The sequence below is a fragment of the Mus pahari genome, chromosome 5, assembly GCF_900095145.1.
Source record: "Mus pahari chromosome 5, PAHARI_EIJ_v1.1, whole genome shotgun sequence".
NCBI classification, from domain to species: Eukaryota; Metazoa; Chordata; class Mammalia; order Rodentia; family Muridae; genus Mus; species Mus pahari.
Genome location: NC_034594.1, coordinates 145,400,943 through 145,414,649, shown reverse-complemented (window position 1 = coordinate 145,414,649; position 13,707 = coordinate 145,400,943). Strand labels below are relative to the sequence as shown.

At 40.3% G+C, this 13,707-nt stretch overlaps 1 non-coding gene across 1 annotated transcript; it reads left to right on the top strand.

Annotated features, from left to right (window-relative positions):
• Positions 1-1,611: 1,611 nt before the first annotated feature.
• Positions 1,612-1,714, top strand: LOC115064070. The gene has a single exon (XR_003843937.1). It is a non-coding gene; the product is annotated as a U6 spliceosomal RNA (small nuclear RNA).
• Positions 1,715-13,707: the final 11,993 nt, after the last annotated feature.

The following is a 13,707-nucleotide window of genomic DNA, read 5'->3' as shown; positions in this document are numbered from 1 at the left end:
CATGATAGATCCCTTTTTATGAGCGCTCCATAGCCTCAGTAATAGCTTCAGGCCTTGCGCCCTCACCTTGAGCTGAATCCCACTTTGGGCCTATCACTGGACCTTCTATTCCTCAGGCTCCTCTCCATTTCCATCCCTGTAATTCTTTCAGACAGGAACAATTATGGGTCAGAGATGTGACTATGGGATGGGAACCCCATCCCTCACTTGATGCCCTGTCTTCCTGCTGGATATGGGCTCTATAAGTTCCCTCTCCCTACTGTCAGGCATTTCATCTAAGGTTCCTCTCTTTGAGTCCTGAGAGTCTCTCACCTCCAAGGTCTCTTGTGCATTCTGGAGGGGTGATCCCCCTGACCTCCTATGTCCTGAGGTTTCCTATTTACATTCTTTCTGCTGACCCTCAGGGCTTCAGTCCTTTTCCCTCACCCAATACCAGATCAGGTTTCCCTCTCTCCCCCACTCTCTTCCCTCTACCCCCAGTCCACTTTCCCTCCCAAGTCCTTCCCTCCTTCCCCACTTGTGATTGCTTTTTTCTCTCTCCTAAGTGGGACTGATGTATCTTCATTTGCGCACTTCAGCTTGTAGACTTTTTGAGTTCTGTGGACTGTATCTTGGGTATTCTGTATGAGGGTTTTGTTTGTTTGTTTGTTTGTTTTGGCTAATATCCACTTATTAGTGAGTACATACCATGAATGTCCTTTTGGGTCTGAGTTACCTCACTCAAGATGATATTTTCTAGTTCCACCCATTTGTCTGCAAAACTCAGGATGTCCTCATTCTTAATAGCTGAGTAGTATTCCATTATGTAAATGAACCACATCTTCTGTATCCATTCTTCTGTCATAGGACATCTAGGTTGTTTCCAGCTACTGGCTATCACAAATAAGGCTGCTATGAACATAGTGGAACATGTGCCCCTGTGGCATTATGGGGTATCTTTTGTGTATATTCCCAAGAATGGTATAGCTGGGTCTTCAGGTAGATCTATTTCCAATTTTCTGAGGAACCTCCAGATTGATTTCCAGAGTGGTTGTACCAGTTTGCAATCCCACCAGCAATGGAGGAGTGTTCCCCTTTCTCCACATCCTCTCCAACATGTGTTGTCACCTAAATTTTTGATCTTAGCCATTCTGTTTGGTGTAAGGTGGAATCTCAGGGTCGTTTTGATTTACATTTCTCTGATCACTAAGGACTTTGAACATTTCTTTAGGTGCTTCTCAGCCATTAGAGATTCCACAGTTGTGAATTGTAGGTTTAGTTCTATACCCCATTTTTTTTTATTGGGATGCTTGTTTGTTTTTTTTTGTTTTTTTTTTTTTGGTGATTAACTTTTTGAGTTCTTTATATATTTTGGATATTAGCCCTCTATTGTGTGTGGGGTTAGTGGAGCACAGATTCCCAATCTGTAAGTTGCTGATTTGTCTTAAGGACTATGTCCTTTGCCTTACAGAAGCTTTCCAATTTCATGAGGTCCCATTTATCAATTTTTTTATCTTAGAGCATGAGCCATTGGATTTCTTCTTAGAAAATTTCCCCCTGTACCAATGAATTTAAGGTTCTTTCCCACTTTCTCTTCTACTAGATTCAGTGTATCTGATTTTATGTTGCGGTCCTTGATCCACTTGGACTTGCTAAAATTGGAACAATACAGAGAAGATTAGCATGGCCCCTGCACAGGAATGACTTATATTCTTTAAAAATATGGAAAGTGCATTGTATTGTTTATGCTCTCCAGTCAATGCTGTTGTATCACACTTAGTCAGTGTGACATCCTCATCATATGGTAACTTATCTCAATTAATATTTTTATAAACTTTTAGCTTTTTATATGATACTTGGGATTAATACTAGGATTTTGTACATACTCAAGTACTTTTAATATCTACAGTAAACCCTCTATTTACTCTATATACTATATATTTAAAGTGCTACTTGATTCTGCTTCCTAATTTCATTTGATATGTCTACATCATTTTTTATAAATGACATTGATCTGTGGTATTTTTATGTTCAATCTTTATTAGGCTCACCACATTTATGAAAAGAATTTGGAAGCTCTTACACATTTATCCACCCTAGAGCTGCCTTCTCAATTACAGTAGCCAACAAAAACATGTGGCTTTTTAAATTTAAATGAACTAAAATTCAATAAAACTAGAATCCAGTTTCTTCACAGAGTGAGCTGCCTTCACGAGCTCCGCGGTCACGTGCCTGGCAACCATGCTCGTTGGTCGTTTGAACACAGAAAGTTCAAGGACACAACAATGCTAGAGAAGCATTTGAAAGGCAGCCAGGTCACCTGCTCACTGATACAAAACTTGGAGAAATAGTGCCTATGCAGTGGTCTGTGTATCTTTGATAGAAATCGGTGTTCTAGTTTTTCTATTCTGCGACCATGTAGGTTCCCAAAATATATCTATTCTCAATGTGTTCAAATTTACTTAAAATTTATATGTTATGGTTCTTCTAAATGTCTTTTAGTCTCCAATTATTCCTCACCCTTTTTTTTTTTAATAGGAGGGATCTGTGCAACTTTCTTGCTTATCATGGTCAGCTATAGTCTCCAGTTATCGAGACAAATACTAATCTAAGTAGTTCTGCAAAGGAATCTAGTAGCCTATAGGCAGTATGCTTTCACTAAGGAAGATTTTTCTAGATATTCTGAGGACAATTCATCTGTCGGAATGTCTTGGGAACAGATGGAATTTCTAAAGAGAAAAAAAAAACTGCAAGACATGGCATGACAATTTTACCTGCTCCAGCCTGTCCCTGTCCCATGGATTTCAGACTTACTTATGCAGCCCACAATCAAAACTGATGGAGATTAGCTACAAATTTCTCTTTTTTGTTAATTTTTAAAGGGCTAGCTTTTCATTTAGTCACTAATAATTTCTCATTCCCCTATTTTCTAAACCATTAATTTTTGCTTCTGTCTTTGTTAATTTCCTTATTTTGCTTTCCACTAGATAATATTATTGGGTTTTTAATAACTTTTTGAGATATGTGATTAATATATTTGTTCTCATTATTTCTTACTCATTAGCATATATTTTGAGATTAATACTATTTCTCAGAGCACTGAATTAAATGTATTGCAAACCTTAGAGTGACCTTCTAACACTGTTATTATATTTCTGAATATTCTACAACTTCTTTGGATTTAAGACTTTGGTATGTACTTTTTTAAGAAGTACACTTTGCTGACAGTCACCCTGGTTCCTTTGGGACACAAAAATGTCTGGTTTTTCTTTGCTGTTCCTTATTTTATAATTTGACATTTTACTATATTTTCAGTATTTAAAATATAGGATGTGAATTTTAACTATCATCCATAAGAATACTGACACTATTATAGTACCATCCTCAAACTGAAACTCTCCGTAAGGACATCACTCACATATGCTATGGAAGACCAACTCAGCATGAAGCAGATGAATCACTAGGAAGAAAAAGGCATTTGGAGGCCAATGACACCACTGGAGAGTTCATTCTCACCTGCTACATTGCAGGATCTGCCAATCAAGCTCAAGTTGAAAGGCATCATCCCACTGAACCATCTCTGGTCCTAAGTAAAACATAATTTTAACTACAGAATTGAGAGACTTACAGAGAATGAGAAAAAGGGGTCTGAGGTAAAGATTAAGGGAAAGGTAAATAACAAGATAGTAATAACAATTGTACATACACAGATAAAGTCAAGACAAAAGGTAATCTAGAAATCTGAGAATATAATTGGATATGGATACGATAAATGGATTGGATTGGATACGTTGTCTATAAAGGTACTCCCTGATTCTAGGAAGCTTGAGTTTTCTGTTTAGAATTACCAAAGGGCAAAACTATAAAGATCAGTGCCTAGAGCATGAACAACAAGGGGGATCAACAGTAAACCAAATATAAACTGCTCTCTACAGTAAGTTGAGACCTAGTGAACCCCATCCTTAAGATGAGAATGACCCAGTACTAAACACTATTTGTACAACCTTGCTACCTGGAGTCACATCCTCACATGACCAAGGAATCACATTACCAGCCTTGAACACAAGCTAAGATGATGTGTGTTGGAGCCCCCCCTCTTTCAAGCTGCCAGGCTGAAATAAATGCAAACTTTCTCTTCATGGGAAGAGATTTATTCTACATATTCCTACAGTTATTCTTTTGTTTATAGTGAAAATAAAACAGCCAAATAAATCAGACACATGAGGAAATAAATTCAGGAGAAATAATAAACATCAAAAAATTCCTTCTCAAGCATCATGCATAGGCATTATCAGACCCAGATTATAAAATTACTGTGCTTGCTGTGTTAAAAAGACAATTTAAAGCTTGGAAATATCTGCAGAGAGCCAGAAAAGCTGACAGGACGCATCTGAGAGAGAGTCAAATGAAATTCGAGGACAGAAAAGTTAACAAAACTTTAAAGTGAGAAAAATATGTTAAAATGCATAAGTCATAAGGAACAGAATTCAACACAGCTGAACTAAGAGCACAGAAAACGTAAGAGATATAGAAAATTGAATAAGACGGTGCAACCAATGTTTAATCGGATGCCCAAAAAGAAAGAGAATGGCAATGTGGGACAAACAATACCTAGAAGGGAACAAATGGCTGAGCAGACTCCAAAACCAAAACAAGACATTAGTCCAGGTATTCCACAAGACTGAAGCAACTGACAGACTAAATAGTTTTTTAATCCCACATCCTGATACAACTCTGTGCAACTGCAGAAAATAAATGCAAAAGAAAACAAACTTGACATTTAGAATTCCTAGATAACTGCTAGGTTATACCAACACCACACACACACTCACACACACACACACACACACACACACACACACACCACAAGGGAGTCCGCATTTTGCATTCTTTTGTTTCTTTTATTTTTTTTCTTTATTTACATTTCAAATGCTATCCCAAAAGTTCCCTATACCCCCCCACCCCTGCTCCCCTACGCAACTACTCCCACTACTTGGCCAAGGCCTTGCCTTGTGCTGGGTCATATAAAGTTTACAAGACCAAGGGTCCTCTATTCCCAGTGATGGCCGATTAGGCCATCTTCTGCTACATATGCAGCTAGAGACACAAGCTCAGGGGGTACTGGTTAGTTCATATTGTTGTTCCACCTACAGGGTTGCAGCCCCCTACAGCTCCTTGGGTACTTTCTCTAGCTCCTCCATTGGGGACCCTGTGTTCCATCCAATAGCTGGCTGTGAGCATCCACTTCGGTGTTTGCCAGGCACTGGCATAGCCTCACAAGAGGCCGAAATATCAGGGTCCCTTCAGCAGAATCTTGCTGGCATGAGCATTAGTATCTAGGTTTGGTGGCTGATGATGGGATGGACTCCCGAATGGGGTAGTCTCTGGATAGTCCATCCTTTCATCTTAGCTCTAAATTTTGTCTCTGTACCTATATCCTTTCATGAGTATTTTGTTCCTTATTCTAAGGAGGAATGAAGTATCCACACGATGGTCATCCTTCTTGGTTTTCTTCTGTTTTGCATAATGTATCTTCGGTATTCTAAGTTTCTGGGCTAATATCCGCTTATCAGTGAGTGCATATCTAGTGACTTCTTTTGTGATTTGGTTACCTCACTAAGGATGATATCCTCCAGATACATCCATTTGCCCAAGAATTTCATAAATTCACTGTTTTTAATAGCTGAGTAGTACTCCATTGTGTANATGTACCACAGTTTCTGTATCCATTCCTCTATTGAGGGACATCTGTGATTTTTCCAGCTTCTGGCTATTATAAATAAAGCTGCTATGAACATAGTGGAGCATGTGTCCTTATTACCAGTTGGAAGATCTTCTGGGTATATGCCCAAAAGAGGTATTGTTGGGTCCTCCGGTAGTACTATGTCCAATTTTCTGAGGAACCGCCAGACTGATTTCCAGAGTGGTTATCTGCTTGTGGACGTTGTACATCGTGGTGCGGAGCCTAGTGCGCACCACGATGTACAACGTCCACAAGCTATGGTCACTTGATTTTTGACAAGGGAGCTAAAACCATCCAGTGGAAAAAAGACAGCATTTTCAACAAATGGTGCTGGCACAACTGGCAGCTATCATTAGAAGAATGAGAATAGATCCATTCTTATCTCCTTGTACAAAGCTCAAGTCTAAGTGGATCAAAGACCTCCACATAAAACCAGAGACACTGAAATTGATAGAGGAGAAAGTAGGGAAAAACCTCGAAGATATGGGCACAGGGAAAAATTCCTCAACAGAACACCAATGGCTTGTGCTGTAAAATCAAGAATTGACAAATGGCACCTCATAAAATTGCAAAGCTTCTGTAAGGCAAAAGACACTGTCAACAAGACAAAAAGGCCACAACAGATTGGGAAAGGATTTTTACCAATCCTAAATCTGATAGAGGACTAATATCCAATATATACAAAGAGCTCAAGAAGCTGGACTCCAAAAACTGTTTCTTTTATTTTTGAGATTATAATATAATTACATTTCTTCCTTTCCTCTCCTCCCCCCACCCCCAAAAAAATCCTCCCCATACCTTTCTTTCTTTCAAATCCATAGTCTCTATATTCATTTGTTATTTTATACATATATTCCTAGCTATAATCTGCTCAGAATGAACAATGTTTCCAGGGCTAATAATTTGAAATTGGCTAACCAGTTTGCGTGCTTTCCCTCTGTTGAAGAGCTAGCTTTACAAGAGAAGGCAAAACCACAAAACTTTCCACCCACAATTTATCCTGTCCACAAGAAATCCAGGCGTGGTGGGATGGAGAAGAGCCTGAGGGAGTGGCCAACCAATAGCCAGCCCAGCTTGAGATCCATCTCATGAGCCAGCACCACTCTCTGACATTATCAATGATTTTCTCTCATGCTTGCAGACAGGAGCCTAGCATTACTGTCCTCTGAGAGACTCTATCCAGCAGCTGACTGAAACAGATGCAGAAACCTACAGCCAAACAATGGATGGAGCTTGGGGTCTCTTGTGAAAGAATAGGAGGAGGGATTGTGGGCTCTGAAGGGAATAGGAACTCCACAGGAAGACCAACAGAGTCAACTAACCTGGACCCTTTGGGCTCCCAGAGACTGAACCACCAACCAAATAACATACACAGGCTGAACCTAGGCATCCCCACACACATGTACCTGATATGCAGCTTGGTCTTCATGTGGGTCCTGAACAACTAGTGGGGGCTATCCAAAAAGCTATTACCTGTAAGTGAGATACCTTGTCTGGTCCCAGTGGGAAAGAAAACACTTAGCCTTGTAGAGAATTGAAGTAGCAGGGTTGGAGGGGGAAATAGCAGGGCCCCACCACCACCAGCTCAGAGGAGAAGGGGAGGAGGATTGGGGGGACAGTAAAAGGGATGTAAAGGGATTATGTAAAATATAAAATTTGAAAAGAAAAAAGGGAGAATGCAAGTTGAGAAGTGATTTTTATAATCATAACACTATAGCTAGAGAGAGCAGAATGGTATTTCATTGTAGCAGAGGAAAAAACATTTTGCCAGCTTAAAATTCTATATCCAGTGAAACTTTCAAAAGTGAAGAGAATCCCTGCGTACTTATGAAAATGGCCAAAATTAAAATGCCTGACACTGTTAATAAAGAAGAAGAAGAACCTGTGCTCACAGAAATATTTACCAGTGAGAGTATAAATTAGGGTCATTCCTTGTAATAAATAAATAAATAAATAAATAAATAAATAAATAAATAAATGGTATTTTCTTGTAGATTATGCATTTACTACAAGTACCCACAAATTCTACTTTTTTGCATATGCCACCAAAAATGCTATTTACCTGATGAAAAAAATATATATTAAAAATATTTTGTCTTTGTTCATGGTTAGGATATCCTGAACAACTTCAAGACAGAAGCCAGTCATCAGCAAGGACAGCACATTATTAGAGAGTGAGAATTCCAGCCTCCTACCTCGGAGTTGGGGTAGGGGAAAGTGTGTTTACTCTCATGTCCAACAATTCAGCCAATTACATCTGTGTCATAAAGCCCCAATAAAAGCCCTAGAAGTACCAGCTAAGTAGAGCTTTCTGGAACTTTCAGTTTGGCTTGTTGACAGGATGAACCACCCAAATTCCAAAGAAGACATGGGCATTCTTGCATTTCCCTCCTACCTGTTTTTGCCCTATGTATATGAAGACATGGGCACTCTTGCATTTCCCTCCTACCTTTGCCCTATGTATATATTCATTTGTATCTTCCTAATCTGCAAAACTATGATCACAAGTAACATACTCTAGTGAACTATCAAACCTGAAAGAACATCAAAACGTCCTGATATCATAGACAGCCCGAAGTGTAGATTCCCCTAAGACTTTCAGTTGGCATCAGAAGGGAGGCTGTTCTTAAATACTATTGTTATGCTAGAGGAACATAGCAATAAAATGATTCCTCATAACATTCTGCTGTTCCCATAAATCAATGTCTCACTCAGCAGTCTTCAAAGAAGCTTCCTCTTGCAATAGATGGGAAATAATACAGAGTACTCAAATTGGACAGTGCTCAGAGAGAGACCTTTGAACACTCAGTCTGAAGTGGAATGTCTTCATTAAATTCCTCCACTTGCAGAAGAGAGGCAGGAAGATGGTTAAGAATCAGAGGACTAGGGGGCACTAAGGAAATAAAGCCTTCTAAACACAGCTGGATTGACATGCATGTGAACTCACAGACTGTGGCAGCATGCACAGAGCCTGCATGGGTTCAAGACAGATGGGGTTCCAGCACAGAGACTGGGAAGTGGACATGAGCCCCTGCTTTGTACAAAGAAGCTACCTCCAACTGGCAACCTTTTGCAAAAGAAAAGAAAACCGTTCTATCCAATGGAGTCTCATCAGATATACAAAACACAAAGACAGACCCCATATCCAGCTGTAAATGGCCAACACAAAAAAACTCAATGATGATTTTGTAGATTTTTTTTGTCTTATATTGCTTTGGTCATTTTTTATCTTATTGGTCTTTTTCTGGTATATGGTGTGTGCATGTGTGTGTGGTTGTGTGTGTGTGGTTGTGTGATTTTCTTGTGCTTTTTATTGTTTATTGTTATATTTGTTTCCTTTTCTTTACCTGTTTGTTTTCTAGAGAGGTAAAGAAGGAAGGTATAGAGTTAGATAGGTGGGGAGGATCTGGAAAGATGACAGAAAGGAAAATCCATGATCAGAATATACTATGTGAATTTTCAACGAGAGAGAGAGAGAGAGAGAGAGAGAGAGAGAGAGAGAGAGAGAGAGAAGAAGAAGAAGAAGAAGAAGAAGAAGAAGAAGAAGAAGAAGAAGAAGAAGAAGAAGAAGAAGAAGAAGAAGAAGAAGAAGAGAAGGAAGGAAGGAAGGAAGGAAGGAAGGAAGGAAGGAAGGAAGGAAGGAAGGAAGGAAGGAAGGAAAGAAAGAAGACATAAAGAGAAGCAGGGTTGGTCCTATAAAGAACTAAGAACATGATTGAACGTGATATTGACCTCAGGTACTTGGACTTCAGATCTGTGTTGCAATTGCTCCACGATTAAGATGGAAAACAACATTCTGAAGTCTGTAGCTGGCCGGGCAATGCCTGGGCACTCCCTATGATTTGTGGCTGATGTCTGAACTAGAGGCAGTCTTATGAAGAAATTTTCCTTATTTTGTGAGGTCTGTGCTAGCTCTGGGTAGTTAGTGTCAAAAATGAATTAAATTGTACCACACTCAATTTTTAGGGAATCGATGTCAGAGTATGTCTGTGTCCTGTTAAGCGTGTTCACTGCAGGGCCATTTATAATAACCCTAAGGCCAGATACAAATACAAGCACACTGCGATGCAGTTGAAAATTTGTAGGATATATGAATCATAACAAAATGGATGAATTTTAAAGGTATAATGTTGAACATCATAAGACATGTGCAAAATAATATGTCTTCTATGATTTCATTCAGGAAAGAATGAATTCCGTCCGGCAAGAATATGTGAACTATAGCATTTGTGATGTGCACTGGGATACAAAAACAGTGGTGTAATGAAAGGAAACAGGTGCCATACAAACTATGAGATAACATTTGTAGGAAAGAGAATGTTGCTAATTGTCAAGGGGTACAGAGGCAGAATTTTAGGGGTGACTATAATTAGCTGGCCTGCTTAATGGTTTTTAGTTTATTGAGTCATGTTTTATTCATTTTTCTGAGTATGCACTATGTTGATAATTTTTAAAGTCTTTTTATTAATTAATTTATTTATTTACATCCTAAATGCTGCTCTCCCTCCTGGTATCTCCCTCACAGAGACCCTTTCCTCCTGCTGCTCCCTTCTCTTCTGAGAAGGTAGAGTCCCTCCCTGAGTATCCACCCCCTGGTACATCAAGTCTCTGCCAGTTTAGGCACATCCTCTCCCATGAAGAGTAAGCTGCCTGTCTAATACATATGTGCCGGGATCCTCCTTCCAGTCTGTGTATGTTCTTTGGTGAGTGCCTCAGACGCTGAGAGCTCCCAGGGGTCCAGGTTTGTTGACTATCTTGGTCCCTGTGGGATTCCCATCTACTTCTACTTCCGGACTTAAACCCTTCCCCCAACGCTCCCATAAGTGTCCCAGACCTTTGCCTAATGTTAGGCTATGAATATCTGCATCTGTCTCAGTCTGCTCCTTGGTAGGACGTCCAAGGCTTGCTATAGTATGAGAGCTGAGTTCTGATGGTGCCGTATTGTATTAGCTTCTGTTGATTATATTCTTGCACTTGCCTTTTATCATATAGCTGCCTCTCATGTTGGTTGGGTTGAGTGTCCTGCATTGTAACAGGACTCCCGGAAGTCAGATGGAGCTGTGTTTCTCGGGTTTGAGCAGGCCTCCTCTCTGTGTGTTGGGTTAGATCTGGCCTCTTGGGGGGCAGGCAGAGCTATGGAATGTGGCTCCATGACTCTGATTTTTAAAATCTTTTAAAAGTGAAAGTGAAGATGAGGAGAAGCGTAACAGGTTGTTTTTGTAGAGAATATAGTAAAACAGACGGACCCCATCCCAGTTCTCAGATCTTTCTCCTTGATCTTGTCTATCCTAACTCCCTAGGATTTGTTGCCACTGATGTCTAAGTTTCATAAACTAACTGCAGGAACTCTTTCTTCCTAAGTGTTTTCTGCCTGATCCCAGGTCACAACCAGAAGATTTTTCATGAGAAACATTGACCACAACAAAAATCAGACGCAAGTCACCTTAACCAACATAGAAACTTGGATGATTTATGTCCTCTTTGAATCCACTGGACAGCAACTCCTGCTGACCTACATAAACAAGGTAGGATGTGTGCTACAAACACTTCTCAACAGACCCCACTTTCTCACATTGGACAAGGTAGGCACTTACATGTTATGGGAGTAACCAATGACTTTTTTTTGTTTTGTTTTGTTTGTTTTGTTTTGTTGAATAGTTTTTTTTCCAATTTTTATTAGGTATTTACTTCATTTACATTTTAAATGCTATCCCCAAAGTCCCCTATACCCTCCCCCCCCACTCACCTACTCACCCACTCCCCCTTCTTGGCCCTGGTGTTCCCCTGTACTGGGGCATATAAACATTATGAGACCAAGGAGCCTTTCTTCCCAATGGTGGCTGACTAGGCCATCTTCTGCTACATATGCAGCTAGAGACACAGCTCTGGGGTTACTGGTTAGTTCATATTGTTGTTCCACCTATAGGGTTGCAGACCCGTTCAGCTCCTTGGGTAATTTCTCTAGCTCCTCTATTGGGGGCCCTNNGTTCCATCCAAGAGCTGACTTTGAGCATCCACTTCTGTGTTTGCCAGGCACTGGCATAGCCTCATAAGAGACAGCTATATCAGGGTCCTTTCAGCAAAAACTTGCTGGTGTATGCAATAGTGTCTGCCTTTGGTGGCTGATTATGGGATGGACCCCTGGGTGGGGCAGTTTTTGGATGGTCCATCCTTTCATNTCAGCTCCAAACTTTGTCTCTGTAACCCCTTCCATGGGAGTTTTGTTCCCAATTCTAAGAAGGGGCAAAGTCTCCACATTTTGGTCTTCCTTCTTCTTGAGTGGCATGTGCTTTCCAAATTGTATCTTGGGTATTCTAGGTTTCAGGGCTAATATCCACTTATCAGTGAGTGCATATTAGGTGAGTTCTTTTGTGATTGGGTTACCTGGCTCAGGATGATACCCTCCAGATCCATCCATTTGCCAAGGAATTCCATGAATTCCAGGAATTCCATTGTTTTTAATAGCTGAGTAGTATTCCATTGTGTAAATGTACCACATTTTCTGTATCCATTCCTCTTTTAAGGGACATCTGGGTTCTTTCCAGCTACTGGCTATTATAAATAAGGCTGCTATGAACATAGTGGAGCATGTGTTCTTATTACCAGTTGGAACATCTTCTGGATATATGCCCAGGAGAGGTATTGCTGGATCCCCCAGTAGTACTATGTCCAATTTTCTGAGGAACCACCAGACTGATTTCCAGAGTGGTTTTACGAGCTTGCAGTCCCACCAGCAATGGAGGAGTGTTCCTCTTTCTCCACANCCTCNCCAGCATCNGCTGTCACCTGAATTTTTNATCTTAGCCATTCTGANTGGNGTGAGNTGNAATCTCANGGTTGTTTNGATTTGCATTTCCCTGATGANTAAGGATGTTGAACATTTTTTCAGGTGTTTCTCAGCCATTCGATATTCCTCAGTTGAGAATTCTTTGTTTAGTTCTGTGCCCCATTTTTTAATGGGGTTATTTGGTTTTTCTGGGGTCTGTCTTCTTGAGTTCTTTATATATAATGGATATTAGTCCCCTATCTGATTTAGGATTGGTAAAGATCCTTTCCTAATCTGTTGGTGGGCTTTTTGTCTTATTGACAGTGTCTTTTGCCTTACAGAAGCTTTGCAACTTTATGAGGTGCAATTTATCAATTCTCCATCTTACAGGACAAGCCTTTACATTTCTTTTTATATATTTTTTTATTTATTATTATTTTCTTTATTTACATTTCAAATGCTATCCCAAAAGTTCCCTATAGCCCCCCCCCCGTGCCTGCTCCCCTACCCACCCACTTCCAGTACTTGACCCTGGCCTCCCCCTGTGCTGGGTCATATAAAGTTTACAAGACCAAGGGGCCTCTCTTCCCAATGATGGAAGATTAGGCCATCTTCAGCTACATATGCGGCTAGAGACTCGAGCTCAGGGGGTACTGGTTAGTTCATATTGTTGTTGTACCTATAGGGTTGCAGCCCCCTACAACACCTTGGGTACTTTCTCTAGCTCCTCCATTGGGGGCCCTGTGTTGCATCTGATAGCTGACTGTGAGCATCCACTTCTGTGTTTGCCAGGCACTGGAATAGCCTCACAAGAGGCCGAAATATCAGGGTCCCTTCAGCAGAATCTTGCTGGCATGTGCAATAGTATCTGGGTTTGGTGGATGATGATGGGTTGGATCCCCGGGTGGGATAGTCTCTGGATAGTTCATCCTTTAATCTTAGCTCTAAATTTTGTCTCTGTGTCTATATCCTTTCATGGGTATTTTGTTCCTTATTCTAAGGAGGAATGAAGTATCCACGCGATCATCTTCCTTCTTGGATTTCTTGTGTTTTGCAAAATGTAACTTGGGTATTTTAAGTTTCTGGACTAATATCCACTTATCAGTGAGTGAATATCTAGTGATTTCTTTTGTGATTGGGTTACCTCACTAAGGATGATATCCTCCAGATACATCCATTTGCCCAAGAATTTCATAAATTCATTGTTTTTAATAGCTGA